We start from the raw sequence: 14731 nt of genomic DNA, 5'->3' as shown, positions 1-14731 counted from the left end.
GTGAGATTTTGAAAAGGTGCACAATTTCTTCTGATTTATTAAAAAATGTCATGTATTTTGTTTGCAGATTAGTTCAGTTTGCTTGTTTCTGACAATACTCACAGCTATTATCGGGGAGCAGGAGAAGCAGCCTATGGTGTCCCAGCAAGTAAAACCCATGAAATTTGATTAAATTTTACAGTTAGAAAGGTAAAATATTTTACCACCATAAATTCCTACCAAAGTAGTTTAAACCAGCTACAGGTTTTTCCCTGTCATTCTTCCCTGCTGAGATGCAGCTTTGCTGTTTAGTGTTTAACAGCTGCTCCTGCAATACAAAGGAGGGTTTAATTTTCATCCTAGGTGAAGAACTGCTTTTTTATTATATTTTTTTCTTTCTTTGTTTGTTTCTTATCATGATAAAAGTGGTAGGAACTTTTAAAGATAGAAAAAGGCCATGGCAGTTTTTGCAAGGAGTTTAGAGCTTGCTCTTCTGAAGGATGCCAGAAGACTGACAGTAAGAAGAATGAGAGGGCACATTTCATGTGTGCCTTTGTAGTTTTCTATTCAGTAATGTCAGTGTGTTTGGAGGAGCAGAGAAATGCTCGCAGGTATCTGAAAGGAGACCTTGGAAAGGCAAACATCTCATCGAAGGAGAGACTTGTAGAATAGCAGAAACAGCTTTGCAGGAGGGATCAGGAAATTATCTTTGGTCACAGGAGCCTTTTGGAAGAGGCAAGAGACTACTCAAGAGGCTTCAGCAAAGCTGCTTCTAGAAAGCTGAGTGAAGACACAGGTGCAGACAAGTGTGTGGAAGATGGGTTGTCAAGGGAAGGGCAAAATACGTCAAACGGACTGCAGAGGGGAAAGAGAACTGGTGAAAAATGGTTTTGGAGGTGTTTTGAGCATAAGGATGAGAGAGAGGATAATAGCAGCAGCATCTTGTATACACTGAGGCTCAGTGTGTTTCATGGTCAAAGCTCGAGGTAACACAGGTCTAGAGATGGGTTTGTTAACTTGTATGCATTCTGAGGGGTCTGCATCAGGGCTTTTTTTCATACAGTGAATGCAAATACCTTTCCAGGGGCAGCTTGGAGATGTGAATAACTATAATTCAGCCTGTAGTAGACCTCCTTGGAAACTGACTGGCAAAAAAGAAAGATGGTAAAAATTTGGTATGACATTTCCATGCAATATTTTCACAGCAAATGCATAGTGCTTTTCATGGGAAGGAGTATAAATATTTTTCATCATGAAAAGAAAAAATTTAAATTTTGGCATTTGTTTATTGGGTTGGGCTATTTTTTTTATTTTTCCTCTTTCTCCCTATCAGCTTGTTTTATTTCTTCTGGCTTTGAGTTTCTCAACATAAAGTCAACATTTTCTCCATCTGGGGACATTTGCTATTCTCTCCTAGCTATCAACATATCTCAACTGAGAAGGTCTCTGGATTTTCTTCTCCACTGTGAAAATAGCTACGTGGAGCAATTCAAACCTTAGAAATGAGAAAAGAAGCCTTACAATTAGCATTGTTGTATCAGCCTGTGAAATCTCAGTACACCAGTGGTACTGAGAGGCACGTGTAGCCCGTTGTTGTCTGTCTGAGGTTTTAAGGGTCTTGCTGCCCTACTGATGAGGAAGCAGGGCCAGCAGGTGCAGCTGGTGGCTGTTTGGAGCCCCTGTGTGAGGAGCAGCTGGATTTGACAGCACTGGCAGCACCCTGCAACGCAGTGATTTGATGAGAGGAACATCTGCTGAAGACAGATAACAGGACAAGAGAATCCTGCAGCCTTGCTGAATGGTAACTCAATCTTTAGGCTAGAGTTTGCTACACAGTGTGTTCTACTTCCTCTACTTTCTTCTCCAGAGAGGTGAAGGGTGCTTATGGACACCCTGGAAGGAAACATTCTGTATGGATAAACCCACTGGAAAGCTGTTTGGCAAGAGGAAGCTAGGTCTGGCTGCAACTCAGAACTCACCCATGTTAGTTCCTTATGAGTATGTTAAGTATGAAGTAATTATCCATCTTTCTTGGGTAACAGTAGAACACAGGGAGATGTTGCATGTAGCCATTTTCCAAATTGTGTCTGGTGGTCACCCTTCAGGAAGGAGTGAGGACATCAGTTCTGACCCTTCACAACTGTCCAGAGGAGTATTCCCATCCTGCCTCTGTACAGAACAATATCAACTGGACATCCCTTGGTTCCTTTCCCAGTCCATTGTGCTGCTCTGGACAGCTTAACCCACTCAGTTAGATTAACGAGGCTGATTCCTCCAAGGGCTGAGGGAAAAGAGGGAGAAATTCACTGTGAATATTGGTTCATATTTGAAAGTGAATTTTCATTCAGAACAGAGCCACGTCCACATGACTGCTGCAGCTAAACCAACCAAGCATTGAATTGAGACTATTCATAACAAACTGTCCATGAATGGCCTGCAGGGCAAAAACTATCTGCAGGAGAAATTCATGGGCAATTTTGACTAATGAATGAATTTGGGAATTTGGCTTGCAGTTTGCAGACAATTCACAAACAGAAAAAACATGCCATATGAAACTTATTGAATAAATGATTTACAGTGAAATATTTGTTCAGCTCTAGTCTCTGTAACATGTATAGTTTACAGTGTTAGAAAGCATTTTAGGATTAGCTGTGGGAGCTATATGTGAATGAACAGTCTGTGAAAAAAACCCATTCTGTTCAGAACAAATATATGAAAAACTGCTAATGTCACCTGCTGCGGAGGAAGCCTGGTAAAGAGCTCATGCTTGGGAAAGGACAGTTGGATGCCAGCAGTGTCCCTGGTCTCTTCAGAGGAGAAGTTAAGGCTTGAAATCAGTTGTTCTTGCTGATTGCAGTAACTGAGAACAAAAATGGGGCGCTGACCTATGTGTGGCAGCCATTTGAGAGTCATTTTGCTTCTGCAGTGATATTCACTGAGACACTGAACTGTGATCAATTTTCACCAAGGTTGTAAAAACATAACTCAAACCTTGTTATTTAACAAGGGTGTTTATATATTAGAGGTACTTAGTGTTCACCTGCCTGGAAGTTCTTTGCACCTAGGTAGAGCATGACTTCACCTTTAATCTAAAGCATTTTAATGCTGCTAATGCTAACAAGTCCTGCTGGGAGAACACTAGCTACACCTTGAATTAATATGCTTTCAGGTTCATATGGAAATGTTCCTATTTCTCTTCTCTGGTGGGCCTCTGGATTCTGTTCCACACAGCATTGTCCCATTTTAAGGCCAGCCTTCTCCTTCTGTGCATGGCCTCTCCTGCTGCAGGGTCCCTTTGGCTGGGCCCTATCCATATCTCCAAATGCTTGCCAGCAGCCCTGAGTACCTGTTTTCCCTGGCAAGTGGTATGGAGTGGGACCAGCTCAATGCTTCTACACGACACAGGCAACAGGAACTGCTCCACACCCTTCCTTTGCAGCAGCAGGAACTGGCTTCACTTTGGCAAAGCTGGAAGTGGAGCTGACTTCTGAAACTCATCTGACAGTGGAAATAAGGTAACTCAGAAAATGACAGTCCGGGACAAAAATGAAAATGTTTCTATTTTGTGTTGGAAATCCTGGACAGCACTTCTCTGTGCACTTTCAAGTACTGTGATGACCAGCTGTTTGTTAAGTCCATCCTGCCTTTTTTTCCCCCCAAGTGCACTGAAAGCTTCTAAACCAAGTCTGGCTGGAGGACACACACGATGCACAAAGCCATCGTATGAAGAGAAGCTATAAAAGCAGCTTGCATGGGATTCCATTGGAAATTAATAATGAGTTTGGTGTGGCATTTCATGACAAGTGTCTTCAGGGAATAAGCCCCTCCAATGGATATGAGTTTGTGCTGCTCCTGTGTTTCGCACAATATTATCAAAGATGGATCTCACACTTCCTTCTCTTTCAATCATTGGCCATAGTTGCTCCATATTCCACTTCTGTTACTGTTCCCTTGCTTGTTCTTCCATCCCTTCATCCACCCACTGTGGCTCAGTTGTCATATCTCCTCCCTGGGCTGCTCCATATATTGGCTTCAGGCAGGCATTAACTAATCCAGAATGTTCCATAGCAGACTTGTTTATGGTAGCAGTAGAAATAGAAACACAGAGAGTGAGAGAAAATGAACATTGGCTCATACTCTTGTTCTTCTTTGCTTTTAGTAATGTTGACATTTCAGGAAATAAATGGCTCAGATTTGACTGTGAAGACATTTCCAAATGCATGGAGGTTTTAAAGTATTTGACTTTAGAATAATTACTGTTAAAGTCTATTAATTTTGTGGCATAATTCGGATGCCAAAAATAGAGAACTCACAGCAATGATAGTACTCTATTTTGGTACAAACAATGCATAGCAAAACAACTTTCCTGGAAGTGCCCATCTTGCAAACACTTCCTTTCAAATTCTAATTCATCAAGAGGAATAGGAACTGGAGAAAACTATCCTGAAGCCATAATGGAGAATTCTTAAGTTAAGAATGATCTTAATAACATTGTTCTCTCTTTTTACGGCTCACTTTCATTATTGCAAATCAATGTTTCTAAGTGAATGTCTTCTGTTATCCTTAAATCTTACCTGGTGATAAAGCAAATTTCAGAATAATAGGACATGCATTCAGACACTGGAAACTTTTTGGGCTGCTTTGTCTTTATTTAAGCTCAGGCTGGAAAACCCGTGTTTCATCTGCTGTCCTGTGTGTGGCACTGTAAAGTCATGAGGAAGTCCACCCTCTACTGCAAGGAGCAGGGCCTTGGCAAGCCCTCACAGTACAGGCTCCTGCATTGTGAACAGACAAGAATTACCGTGTACCTTTCTTGGAAAGGGACAAAGGAGCAATAGAAGAGAAATCAAGAGGAAGCAATGCAGTGAAACATGGTGCAGACTTAGGACCTGTAGAAATGCAGTAAACCCAAAGACCCATTCACGGAAGTGTGAGCAGGGTTTCATTAAGTTTTGTTTTCCCCTAGCACTACCCTTAAAGAAAGCAGGACCCTGGACAGAGAGTCCAGAGGACAGTATTTTAATCAGTATTCTGACAAATATGAACTATGGAAAAATGTTGAGTGAATTTGGGCTAATTAGCCTACGGAGAAGAAAGCTGAAGGAGGAAGGTGATAGCAGTCTATTAAAGGCTGCTACAAGAAAAAAAGGCAATAAACTGTTATTCTCATCCGTTGTGGATAGGACAAGAAATAATGGGCTTAAATTGCAGCAAGGAAGATTCAGGCTAGAAATAAAATGTCCATGGTAGTGAAAACCCAAAATTATTGCCTGGGGAGAGTGTGAAGATTCCATTATTGAAAAGCTTTTTAGGAGCAGATTAGGTGGGCATTTGCCATGCATGGTTTATAGTTCATCTTACCTCATGGAAAGATAAGATAGGTGGTGTCCTGAGGTTCCTCCATGCCCTTCTACTGTGTGGTTCCAAATGTGCCTGGAATTCAGTCAGCTCTGTACACGGGTTGGGGAACTGGTGTCAAAGGCAAGAAGAAAATCCTCTCACAATATGAACACTGATTCTGTGCTCCCTTGTGCTGTGCTATGTTCTCAAGTGCCTATTAAAAACACACTCAGGTGGGTTCCCTTCCAGTGGTGGGTGTTAGGGGGAGGGCTGGAATCATGGACAGTTGAAACAACAGGTGTCCTCTGCAACAAGAGATGTCCTGTCACATTTATTTTCACAAATAGATAGGGTTGGTTCAAGACAGTTGGTCAAACTAAGCTGCTAAAATCATGCTCATGCTTCATTTTTCAGATTTTTTTTTCTCTAAACCTTCTTTGTCCTGATCCCTGTTACAGATTTAGTAATTCCTGAAAGTCCTTTTCCCCATGCTGGTTTATGCTGCTCCTGATCTTTCTCCTTTTAATCCCAGGGGAATTAACCAACCAGTCCATCTGAAAGCCACACAGTTCCTCCTCCTCTTTCACCCTCCCTCTGTTGTTTCAGCCTGCCCCGCAGAGACCCCACTATCCTCAACGCTGTCAAATCCTGACAAAACCAAACAGAATAAATACTCTTTGGTTGCTGTGCGTTTATGCCCCAGTCGTTGCCTTTCCCCTCAGAGGAGGAGGGCTGGGCATCTCTGACTGTTTCTTTGACCATATGGTGACACCATCTCTGTCTTTGTCAATTCGTGATGTTCAGAAAACGTTCACTTTCTGCTCCTTCCCAACCCCCAAGGTCTCTCCTCTGCTGTCCCAGATGTTATGCAAAATACAGCAGGCATTTATCACACCAGGCATGTTTAGATGATTTATAAGGCAGTACCACCTGTCCTTCAGTCTCCCAGAAACATGTGCTGCTGACATTCTACAAGGAAATGCTTGTTCCTCCAGTCTAAAGGGCTGGTGACAGGCTCTGGAAACCAGGTGGGCTGGCTTTCTTGTACTCGAAGGAAGAATCATGAAAGAGGGAAGGAGGACAGCAGGTAGTTTGCTGAAGCTGCAGCAGACCAGCCCCTGTGCATGATGTTCCTGAAATCATGAGCCTTGATTTCCAGGCCTCCTCACACTGAGGCACAATCACACACACCTTCCTGGCTGCTGCTGTCCCAGCTTTCTGGCATGGCCCCCTGCCTGGGGTAAGTTTCCTTTGATACCTGTGTGCTGAGGTGTTCTTGTTGTCATAACCTGACACCTTGTTTTTGCCACCTGAACTAGGTTAGCAATGACCTGTTCTTAAAGCTAAGTCAGCTCCTTCAGCTTGAAATAGGGATTGCATTGCTTTCAGGAGCTTCTCAGGCAGCAGATCTGGCCAAGCAATAATGCCTTCTTGGCTGCAGCTGGAAGAAGGACGTGGCATCCAGCCCTGATATTTGTGACTGTGGAAGTGTCACCAAACACAGGCAAAAAGAGCTATGAACTTGATATTCTTTTAAATAAGTCCAATAATGCTTTTGCCTTATGTGTGAAGGACAGAAAATAAGGACAGAAAATCATTAGCCTGTCTCTACATAGTCTGTAAACATCTTCTGTGCAAAGCAATCAACAGCCTAGGTGAGATATGTTGCAGTTCCCCACAGGGAAATTTCCACTGGCCTCCTGAAGAGACAGAGCTGGTCATCCATGCCTGGTAGGGCCATCTTACTGCTTTAGTCAAGATTACTTCAGCTGAAAAGCAGTGCTCTGCCAAGAAAATATGATCCCAGTTAGTGTCTAGCCAAAGTAAATAAACAGTAAGTCCTGCTCCTCACTCATACTGCTGTGGCATTAAAAGCCTAAGGAAAACCTAACTCCAAATCTTCTCACATCATGGTTTCTCCTGCTTGCATGCCATCACAGCCCTATTTTGTGTCTTCTGATGGCTGTACCCATTTGTGCCCTCTATTTTATCTGACAATATTTCAACAATAGCATTGGAAACACTCACAATGTCATAGGAGATAAAAACTGGAAGTTTATCCGGTCAATCCCTCCTTCGCCCTGTAATTCTTGTATATCTGACATGAAACTTGGTATGTAGTATACCAGAGGGTAGAGAGCAGAGCAAAATTCCCTTAAAATGCTCAAATTTTAATGAGAGTGAACATGGAGCCCTCCACATGGCATGAGGTCAGCTTGACAAGCAGTGAGCGTGCACTTTGTGTCAGGAAATTGTATGTAAAGCAAATGAAAAACAGAGATGGCCTTAGAGTGGATTTCCTCTGAATATGAGAACAAGCCCAAAAGAAGAAGAAAGTAGGTGTAGAAAACAGGCAGCTTTCTCTTTCCTTGTGTTCCTCTGTCTTGGAATTGAGCAGAGGAGTCCAAGGGTTTGGTATGGGTGGAAAATAACGTCTCCTAGTCAGAGACAGGGAGCACTTGAGAGGAGACAGCAGCTTATAATGACAGCCCTTGCCAAGGTTTACAGAAAGCACTCCGTGTTTGGGCCACTGGAGTGGGCTAAAACCTATCTATGCACACCAGCTTTGGGTAGTAAAGTTTATATACTGCAGTGCCCTCTTCTCACAGCAGCTGTGTTTTTTCCTGCTTTCAGTTAGCATTATTTTGAGCTCTGCCATCGTGACATTTTACAGCAAAAGCCCATCTGCAATATTTCTTTAATGATGAGAAATGCTAGATTTCAGTCCCTCTGTTTTCTGACAAGAGTAACGATGCTTCTTCCTCTAGAGCAGAGGGCTGCAGGCATTGTATTTTATTACTGAAGCTTTGTGTTTCTGGAGGCTGTTGTTTGGTTAGACTCCCCAGTGATACAGATTTGCCAGGATTCCCTTAGCTGTCATCAGAATTTATAAAACAAAACCCCACCTGACCACCAGTGACAGGCTGTTGGGATGGGAAACCTCTGTTAGTCCACAGAAAGCAGGTAAATAGAGCTGGGAAAGCCTCTAGAGCCCACTGCTCTACCAGAGAATGGCTGTCTCCCAGACTCCTCTGCATGAGCGAAGCAACAGGCATTCCTCAGGGAGACAGGTCAGCATCTCCATTATCGAGTGTGCCCATAGATGCTAAATCTCCACCCTTTTAATTTCACCCTATTCTTCATAGCTGTAAGACCTTTATTCCTCCCAGGACAATTATTCTTCCATCAAATACTTGTAGCAGGTTAAGTATGCTCCTCTGGGTATAGCTAGGCAGCTATACATATTTAGCTCTCTTTTCCTCCCCTGGAATCAATTTCCCCAGCCCTTTAATAATGTTTACTGCTATTCTCTGAATCTGTGCAGTTGCTGGTATTTTGCATTGGTTCCCATTCATCTCTGGGCTTTTGATGAGCTATAAGGCTTCATCTTTGCCCTTTTTTCTACCAACAGAGAGGCAATCTAGTGAAGCAGGTGACACTGAGCTAATGGCATTTTGTGACTATGATTCTCTGCCTCCTTAGACTGCTGGTTGATCTCAGAGATCAGTTGCTTGTTGCAGCCTTTCTCATTGGGTGAACTGAGATGACAGCAGTTCCCTCTTCTGTGAAGTTCTTGGAGATCTGTGTGTGCAAACATGATAGAAACACGAAACTGCACAGCTGTTATTGCTGCCTAGAGGAGTGGCTGGCATGGGGAGAAGGGTTCTCAGGCAGAGCCCTGCCCAGCCTCCTTCACACACCCACTCACCAGCAGAGATGCATTTGTGATCCCTGGAGTCCCTCTCTGCTGTGCAGCTCACATCTCTCTGAGCTGTGAAAGTCTCAAAGGAAGGAGGACAGCTTAAGCTTAGGTTGGGGGCAATTATGTTGCTTAATAATTTCACCTCCCTCTGATTCTTCCTTGTCAGTGAGGGACCAGCACATTAACTATCAATAAAGTATGTTGTTATGTTGTGTTTTAATCTCTCTGTAAAATTTCATCGTTGAGTTTTCTAACAGAACCAAGACACTTACTGGCAGTTTTTTCTCCTTACTCGCCCTGGTATTTGACCCCTACAGGAGCATCTTAGTTTCTCCCAGGATCTTGGATGCTAGTAAAGAGCTCTGCTCAACTTTCTTCCCTGCCATCTGCCATCCTGGCATTTCTTGGCCTCAGAACAGCAGATCAGATTTCACCTTAATCAAATTACAAAACACTGAGGTAAGAGCTGTGATCTCCAGGCACTGAAGTGGGAAACCACAGTGGGCACAAGGTAGTGGATTCCTGCCAGTGAGCTTCCCGGTGCCAGTGCACAGAGCGTGGGTCCCTCCTGGACAGGACCTGAAGGAGAAGACAGACCAGCTGAGAACTGGGTGGCTCTGCTTTGCCAGCAATGTTGAGCAAACACTGCTGGCTACCCAGCTGTAAGGAACTGACTCCAAGCCTCCTCACTACAGGCATCCTATCAAGGCTGATATCTGTCTGCCTGGCTGGAGAGGCATCATCAGCCAGTGGCAGAGACAGGGCAAATATGTGCCAATGGATGTGAGGCTGGAAAATGTGTCAGGCTGAATCCTACAAGCATCTTTTTGTGTCAGGGGAGATGAATTGTAAGGGAAGGAGCTTGGGTTCTTTTAGAGTTGGGGGAGGGTGTTTTCTTCAGGGAGCTGTTCAGACACATATTATAGTCTACGTTGTCTGGTGGCCAGAATTGGACTAAGATGAAATTCTGGTCTTTCATTTAGGATGAAGTCACTTTTCCATGTAGTCATACCTACTGTCCAGCTCTTGCAGCTGCCAAGACCCACACCTTAATCAATTTTCATTTATTCTGAAGCTACCCAGATGTCTGTAAGTACCCTGGACTGCAGGCAAATATCCATGGTCTGAGGGCTTGGACAAAGACCTGGGGTCCACCTGTGTGAACACTGATGAATAAGAGGAGAATCCCTACTTCTCCTCTGCAGGTGCCCACAGAGCATGGCCCATGCCTGAAGTCTGCTATTCTGCACAGCAGGCTGGGAGCAGGTGAAGTGAGAGGTGAGAGGTTAAGTGAGAAGTGAGAAGTGAAAGGTGAAGTGGCTGCACAGTGCAGATGCACGAGACATGCAAGCAGTGGGGAACAGGAGGGTGAGCACAAGGCCATGAGTGAATAAGAGCCAGGCTGGAGAGAAGGGTAGTTAGTTAGTTAAGGGTAACATCAATGAAATAAGTCAGGGAAGTAGGTAAGTTTGGAGCAGAGCTGAGGAGTAGGAAGGTTACTGAGGAGCAGTTTGGCCATGACACTCAGCAATAACATTTATGTACTGCTACAGCTTTTAGTCAAACAGAAAAAAGAAGACCAGAGGCCTTAAGATCTAGTCCTAGCCCCAGCCACCAGGCCCAAGCTTCATGTAGGTTTTGGCTGGAACTGTGGTTAAGTAGCATTGCAGGAGATTTGATGTTTAGATGTGTGGTGTCATAGTACATCCAGACTAGTGGAGATGCTTACATGTGCAGAGATATGTGCAAGGAGAAGTTGTAGACCAGATACCCTTGTTGTGCCATTTAGTATATATAGATTATGGGCTGTGTCTCCAGGATTGTTTCATTTCAGGGATGATCTTCTGTCCTTCAGGGTTACTATGTACAATGTTAATTTTTTCCCTTTGCTCAGTGGCTATTTGGGAAGCCATTTCACATGCCAAATTCTCCATTTAAGCTGCAGAGGGCAAATCTAGGCACTTGCATGAACATTTGTGATTGTAACTTGGGAAGGGAAGGAAAGGTGAAGTATTGAATGATTAAATCCTTGAATGATTAAATCCTTGACTAGTACTAGTTGCATGTGGCAGAGGCTGTGGTAAGACTACAGGCAAGTGTCTCTGGCAGACCTTGATGGAACAGTGTAAAATGCTACAACTCTTTAGGCATACTCAGATGAGTGTTTTTAGGTCTCAACTGTGAGGGCAGTCCTCTCCTGTGAAGGGCTGTAACAAACAGCAGGAACTGCCATCTTCTTAGACTGTGTTGGCTCAATCAGTAAAGAGCTGCTAGTGTGGCAGTAAAGAAGAAAATGTCTGCAGATGTACCATAAATATGAGTTTGTGATCATTTGGCTTCTGTGTTACAGCAATGTTGGAATCTTTGTTCTTTGGCACCCTGTGGGGTTGTGGGCTGTCCACACCAGCAGTTTCGCAGTTGACCACTTCAAGACAGGTTGTGAGAAAGGTAGAAAGAGTGCTATCACACTGTTTAAGAAGAAGGCACAGTTATCAGCTGATGGTATAAAATTATATGATATATAAATATCATACCTGGGTACCCTGGGAGCTGCCAGGTGTTGTGGCAATGGTGATGCCGCCTAATGCAGGTGAGGTCCTGACTCTGCTCCTTCACAAGAAAGATGTTTACCCTTGCTTAAATGTTTCCTCAAGATAAGAGCAACAAAGGCTTAAAGGTGTGAGCAGCTACTACTTGAGCAAAGAAGCTACTCAGAAGAAAAAAGCTGCTCAGAAAACTGACAGGAATAGAAAATCTGAAGAAACCCACTGCTGTAGTGCAGGTAAGAGTGCACTGGGCTGCAGGAGCTATTGTTCCCTCAAGGATACTGGCCTACAGGGAAACTGAAGGGCACCACCTCTTCAAACTGTTCCTTAGGAGGCCATGGATTCCTGTTTGGAAAGATATGCAGCTTATTGGCTGTCTGCTGCAAACTTATGATAGGAGCTGTGCTTTCCTTCAGCACCTCTCACTTGAAATATTTCCAAAATTACTGACTTGAAATATGAGGCCATAATTTGTTTATAGGTGGAATCTGGGCACAAGAGAAAGGCAAGGTGCACAGCATGTTAGCAAGGATTACAACCCAAAAATACCAGTCACACAATCTATCCAATCTCATCTGAGAGAAGGGAGACAGGCAGGGGAAGCAGATGTTTGACAACAGGGTTTTTTCTGAAGCAGTGAGGTGATGATTAGAAAGGGGTGCTTTTTAAAAAGGAGACTTATAATATTTTCTTCTGTTCAGAACAGGCCATGTCCCTTTGCCAGGGAATGCAGATGCTGCTTAGCTAGAGAGATGAGTGACTCGGGGAAAAATCATCACTTGTTTTCCTGTTTAAACTAAGATGCTTTCTCGTAATGATAACCAAAGCAGGAGTCAGCATCTCTTGGCAAACAAAGTGACATTAAAAGCATTTGCTGGAAATGCTTTCCACTTTGTTCTTGAAAAATATCCAGAGGATATTGATAGAGTAGAATAGGACTCTGTTCTGCAGCAGGGGTCCAGCTACTGTAGTTTGAAGTTTGGGAGGGGAAGGACCAGAAGGGTGGTGAAGAACCTTTAGTGAGATGCAGGAGTTCCTTCCTCTGGGAAGCTTTGTATATTAAACCCACTAATCACTGGATGCCATCTGGCAAAATCCAAAGACAGAAAATAAGCTCTTTCAAAATATGTTTAGAAGCTATTGGGATACGTCATCTCTGTTGGGGGGATGATTCACCAGCATGGGATAAGAAAACCACTGGGGAAATCATCCCTAGCATGCAGATGAATCCAGGAATAGAGCCCAGCAATTTTGCTTTGAACACATCGCTGCTCTGCTCCCATGGGACAAAAGCAACAGCAAGGACTGACAGAGGATTTGCCTGTTCCTCAGAGAGAGCAAGTCGTGCAAAGAAGCACAAATGGTTTGCATCCTACCTGGCTTGGGGCTCTGCAGCTCCTTCGCAGTCAGCCCATGGGGGCGCTTTGGAGGCTGTACCTGGCAGCAAGGTATCCTGTTGAGTATGTGGGGCTCCTGTGGTCCTTCCCAGGATGGGAATCATGGTTGCCCCGTGCCTGAGGCTACACAGTTTGCACTGTGGGAAGTGGGCACGGCAATCCTTCAGGCTGTCCTCTAAGGCTGAAGGTGCAGACTGTGCACTCTGCTGGACAGGGCTCCGAGGCCTAAGGTTCTCTCAGAAAGAAGAAAACACTTTTCAGGAGCTAGTCTGAGATGAGCTAAAGTCCTACCAGAACTAAGGCTTGTCTGTCAGCTCACTGACCTCTCGCAAAAGAGCAAGAGCTCCTTGTCACAAAAAGAAGTGCAGTAGAATTCAAGCCCAAACCCTGTTGAAACAGGAGATGAAAAGAAGAAAAGAAGAAACCAGAAGTTAAATACCAGTACTTTACATATCCTTGGAAAACTGTCAACTCTGGTGGTAATTAGAGCAACTGAAAAAATGATTTAAGGGTCAAGGCAACTACTTTTCTCACTGTCTAAGGGTCATCCCAGCTTCCTTGGATCTATTGAGACTTACAACATTTATAAAATCAGAAAAGATTCCTTGGCCTGGGGATATCTTAGAGAGCATCAGTGCAACGAAGGAAAGTCTTGCCTTCTGCCACAGAGGCTTACATGCAGATGGGACTCTGTGCTGATCAGTTGTGTATCAAGTGTACTCCTGTGGCTTAAAAACTCTGACCAGCCTTACCTGGACACTCCACTCAGGCACCCTGCACCACTGGTCAGGGCTTTTACCATACTCTTAGTCCTGGATTGGGGCTGTGCCTCTGATTTGAGAAGACTCCATGGGTATATTCAGCTTTTGGCTCATCTTCACTTGTGGAGTAGTTGTGTTTTTGTTGTCTCCTGATTTGGGTGAGTGACCTCAGCTTCAATGAAAAAGGGTGGGAAAGGTAGAGTATTTTGCTGACTTCCTCAGCAGCTGGTGACCACCTCTCCCCACACCCCCTCAAAAAAACCAGAAAAGTTATCTATGTATCTATGCATTATTGCTTCTGTTATGGAAATGAAGGAGTTCAGAGAAAGTGATCACTAAAAGGAAATGACAGACAGATTTCCCATTTTTCCCACATGGAAAATAAATGTCAGGCTTTCTTCTTTATTCACTCGTTTCTCATGTTTCTAGTGCCAATAGCTTGAACCAGTCTGCCTTACAAATCAGGAGCTAGCATCTGACCTCTCAAAGAAAGAAGCTGAAACGAAGCATATATGTGAGTATTGAAGTGTGTGGGAAATCTGCATTGCCTAACCTGCATTTGCTCCTGAGAAGGAAAAGCAGGCACATTTTTGTAGTGCCACTAACCTGTGCAACTCACTGCTGTGTGAGAGCTTTGGGCTTGGAAGCTCAGCAGAATTCACGAGGTGAAGGGGTGTTGAAATAGTCAGGGAGAGTATACATATTTGCATTAGACAGGTGAAAAGTGCAGAAGGGGTGCAAACCTTCGTGCTTGAGGGTGTCTGCTCCCTGATAACTGACTGCTTCAAGGAAGAAACTTCCCCTGCTGGTGGGTTGTTAATTGGCAGGACGGCACATTGTCTTCTGCAGCTTCTTGTGCACATCACAGAGGGAGTCGGGCCCCTGAACTGCATGACCTTCACACATGATCCAGTCTAGCACTCGTTTTCCTTGTTTCCTAGTTTTGTCAAACACCAGAGGCTAATGGTGGAGTTGCATTGAGAATGTAGTGAGTCGGCAGCAGTT

The sequence above is a fragment of the Motacilla alba genome, chromosome 1, assembly GCF_015832195.1.
Source record: "Motacilla alba alba isolate MOTALB_02 chromosome 1, Motacilla_alba_V1.0_pri, whole genome shotgun sequence".
Lineage (NCBI taxonomy): Eukaryota > Metazoa > Chordata > Aves > Passeriformes > Motacillidae > Motacilla > Motacilla alba.
This window is presented reverse-complemented; position numbering follows the sequence as displayed.